Source organism: Apium graveolens, chromosome 6, assembly GCF_009905375.1.
Source record: "Apium graveolens cultivar Ventura chromosome 6, ASM990537v1, whole genome shotgun sequence".
NCBI lineage: Eukaryota > Viridiplantae > Streptophyta > Magnoliopsida > Apiales > Apiaceae > Apium > Apium graveolens.
This window is the reverse complement of record NC_133652.1, coordinates 64218989-64223999: the sequence shown is the minus strand read 5'-3', so window position 1 is coordinate 64223999 and position 5011 is coordinate 64218989.

Sequence of the window (5011 nt, the reverse complement as noted above, 5' to 3'; positions counted from 1 at the left end):
TTTATCATTTTGGGATGCAAGAGGCAAAAAGAGGATATGTCCCAATGTCTCATAGGATATTGATCTCAAAAGACAACTACCCTAAATCATTAGATGAAAAGGGCCGTATAAGCAAAGTTCCATATGTTTCGGCAATTGGATCCATAATGTATGCGATGATATGTACTCGTCCTGATATTTCGTATGCCTTGAGCATGACGAGCAGATACCAGTCTAATCCAGAAAAGGGTCACTGGACACCTGTCCAGAATATTCTTAAGTACTTGAAGAGGACTAAAGATTCATTCTTGGTGTATGGAGGAGATGAGAAGCTGGTTATAAAGGGTTACACTGACGCCAACTTCCAGAAAGATAGAGACGATTCAGTATCTCAATCAGGTTTTGTGTTTTGCCTTAATAGAGGTGCTATAAGCTGGAAGAGTTCAAAGCAAGAGACAGTAACTGATTCTACAATGGAAGCTGAGTATATTGCTGCCAGTGAAGCAGCCAAGAAGGCTATTTGGATACGGAAATTTGTAATGGGACTTGGTGTGGTTCCATCGATCACAGATCCAGTTGATCTTTACTGTGATAATAATGGAGCCATTGCGCAGGCTAAAGAACTAATGTCCCATTCCCGGGCAAAGCATATACTTAGGAGACATCACCTTCTTTGAGAGATTAACGAAAGAGGAGATATACATATATGTAAAGGGCATACTGATGATAATGTTGTAGACCCACTTGTTAGAACTAGAACACACGCTAATATTCACGCAAGTATACGCGATTGCGAGTAATATAGAATTAATTCTAGTTCATTCCCACATGGACTGGTTTAGGTTAATTTCAATCAATGTATTTATGCAACAATGGTATGGTTATTATCCAATGCTAAGACGAATAACAAATTGAGGTTGTTTATAACTAAGATTAACTAAGAGATTATACTAAAGAACATTAACTAAAAAATTAAAGAGGTTTGAATACTATATGACACAAACATGGGATTCTAACTTCATTAAATACTTCATTCAATAGCCTTTTCATTCTTAACCTTAGCATATAATGGTGATGACACTAATCAGATAACACGAAATTGATATACGCCAACTTTCGTTGTACGCACACCATACTTACCAGACATCCACAAAAGAGATAGAAGTTGAATAGACACCAATTATATTGAGACCTTATATGTCTATAGAATTTGACAACATAACGGTTTAATGCACAAGTTATCTATCGTGATTACATAGGGAAAGTAAAATGGTTAAATTTAGCTACGAATCATGCATATCAAATACACGAACCTATGCTAGCATGGCAAGTTCTAAACCCTTAAATTCACTTTCGCTTCATTAAAGATTAACACGCTATCTTATAAGTTCATGACGCTCATAACACGAATAAGCACAACCAATACTAGGTTATCATACAATCACCACACACTAAGGCATCTAAATAAATTAACTAAATAAATCCGTTAGAACCCCACGATAACGATTAGCCCATAATCAGTCTCATCGTCAACGTGGGTTCCGATGAAAGTATGGTATAATAAACGTAGTCTTTATACTGAATAAATAATAAACCAAGTACGAAACAAGAGTATAGGTTCACAAAAAATAAAACTATCATCCAAAGTTAAAACTTCAAAAAAAGAATCACAAATATAAACTAGATCCTCTTCGCCTTGGTTGAATTATGCTTTACGGTCTTCTTACGCTTTCTCCTTAAACTCGGGTACGTCTTGTTATGAAAAACGACCTTAAGTTATGTTTACATAACAGCCCATGCAAAGTAGGACTCTACTGGATCAAAATCATAGGAGAATCAAGATTCTGAAATCCTGACCCGGCGCGGGTGCGTGCTTGACTAGCGTGGGCGTGCTGTACTTCTGCCATCCTGGCGCGGCCGCGCGCTACTACAGCGCGGGCGCGCTAACTCTCTGGAAAATTTTTTGACTTCTTATTTTCTTGTTGGTTTGAGGTTGTCTTTTCACGAGCTTTTATTCTAAACACCATCCTAACACCATATTAGCATCAAAACAATGCCAATTCACCAGGATTCCTAATAAATACTTGAAATGCAAAACACTACAAAAAACACGTTAAAAACACTAACAACTTGAGTACAAAACACCAATTCAAAGCTTTACGGAGCGTTATAAAGTGACATAAATGCCACTCACTCAACATACCCCCAAACTGGAATCGATGCTTGTCCACAAGCATAAACAGACTCAAAAAACAAGAAATAAAAATTATATGAATGAAACTATATGAATGCAACGATCCCCATTGAATAACTAAACCAATCAACAAGCAACATCTCAACAAATGCAGTTATTCGCATAAAGATCAATCAAGTCCCAAAAATCAACTTACAAGCCAGAAACGTGCGTGTGTGCAAATGCTTACAGATAAACTATCGTAATTATATCAATAATCATGACTCACTACTCATTAAGACAATCGCAAGGTTATAAATAGAATAAAAGCTAAACTCAAAATAACTTATAACACTTCAATTCTTATATTGGAGTTTTACATGGATTCATGCTTTTATTCGCAACATAAAACAACACAAATATGCTTATTTGACCGTGCAATGAGTGAGGTACACAAAAGACTTAAACAATAATACCCATGTAGCGAGCGTTAGGTTAGTGGTTACAGACTATAAAAAGCCTTAGGTCACTAGGCACAAATTTCCCTAAGAACTTAATAACTCGAGTATTAAAGAGCCCACTCGTGAGCAATTATGCATAAACACATCTATATTTTTCTTGTTTTTTTTTCTCTTTTTTTCATAAATTTCTGAACGAGTGTGTTTCGCTCCATCTCGTTCAACCCAAGACTACTCGTATAAAATGAGCCGGCTACTAGCCATTTGACACCTAGCCACAATAACTAGCAATGAAATCCAAATTCCTCCAATTTTTAAATTTCCATGTTGTTTTATTATTAAGAGAATATCCTAAATTTTAATTATAAACAAGCGACTAAACCTCGACAAACAAACAAACCATGACCATGATCTAGCCCTCAAGCAACCTATAAGACTTAGTGAAATACAATTGTCTCTAGTGTTAGATATATTTGAGATGTCATGTCTAATATGATTCATGTTTAGTTTTCAGATCTTAACAACAGGACAAATCAGGACTTACAAATCAGGACTTACTAGAAGTCAGAACTTCATATCAGAACTTAAGGTCATATCAGAACTTAAGTGCGGGAGGACTTACAGTTAAGGAAGAAAGCTGATTTACATTAGAAGATCGAGACTAAAACAAAAGAAGATATGCATGGAAAGAGTTAGAAGACTGGAAGACTTGTAGAAGATATCTGATTGATATATTTTAGGAGACAGAATTATATTCCATATCAATTAGAAGTTATCTTGTAACTGTGTACTATATAAACACATACATTAGGTTTACACTATATGTGTTATCATTATCGAGAAGATTATACATTGTAACCTAGCAGCTCTTAGTGATATTTGTTCATCACTGAGAGAGAACAGTTCCATTATAACAGAGTTTATTATATTGAATATATCTGTTTACTGTTACTTGTGTTCAAGATCGATTTGATTGTAATAACACTGTATTCAACCCCCTTATACAGTGTTGTGTGACCTAACAATTGGTATCAGAGCTTTTCTATTAACACACATACAGTAAAGATCCAAACAATCATGTCTGAAGAAGAATAAACTCCAACCAAGCCCACCAAAACTGAAGAAACTCAAAAGACTCAAACCCACAGTTGATATGAGACTATCAGGGTTCCCATACTGAGACCTTCTAAGTATCCCATATGGAAAGTGAAGATGGCTATGTTTCTGGAAGCTACAGATCCAGAATACCTTGACAGAATTAATGAAGGACCACATAATCCAACCAAGCTCTCTATTGTAGTTGCAGATCAACCAGCAAAGACCGTACCAAAGGAGAAAGGTGAGTACACAGCTGAAGACATCTCATCTATTGCCAAAGATGCAAAGGTAAGGCATTTGCTGCATAGTGCCATTGATAATGTCATGTCAAATAGGGTAATACATTGCAAGACTACAAAGGAGATATGGGAAGCTCTAGAGACAAGATGCCAGGGAACTGATGCAATCAAGAAGAATAGGAGGACTATACTCACTCAAGAGTATGAGCACTTTGACTCAAAAGCTGATGAGTCTTTAACTGACTTATATGACAGGTTTGTCAAACTCTTGAATGATCTGTCACCGGTGGACAAGGAATATGATCTTGAAGATTCAAATCTAAAATTCCTTTTAGCTCTTCCTGAAAATTGGGATTTGAAGTCTACTACCATAAGAGATAACTATGACCTTACTGAAACTACTCTTGATGAAATTTATGGTATGCTCAAGACTTATGAACTTGAGATGGATCAAAGGAGCAAGAGGCAAGAAAGAAAATCAAGGAAAGTTGCTCTTAAGGCTGAGGAGGAATCTCCCAAAATGGCTGCCTCAAAAAGGGGCAAAGGAAAGGCTCTCATCATAAAGTCTGATTATGATGATGATTCAGAAACTAAAAGTTTACCTGAAATAGATGTTGATGAAGAGATGATGAAATTGTGTGCTCTTATGGTAAAGGGCATCACAAAGATAGCCTATAGGAAATTCAGAAGGGGAAAGAAGTTTTCCATAAAAGGTGAAAGTTCTGATAAGAAAGGGTTCAGAAAGTCTGAAGGCAAGGGAGCAAAGTCTGACAGAGGAGACAACTCAAATGTCAAATGCTACAACTGTGGTGAAAGAGGCCACATATCTCATGACTGCAAGAAAGGAAAAAGTGACAAAGGCAAGGCACTTGTCACAAAGAAGAAAAGCTGGACAGACACTTCAGATTCTGAACATAAGGTGAACTATGCCTTGATGGCAAATGCTGATGGCAGTCCTGAAACTGCTGAATTGAAGGTACCTCAAACAACTTATGCCTTTCATACTGATGATATTACTGAGTTGAGATTATATATTAAAATCATGTTTATTAGTTATAGAGATC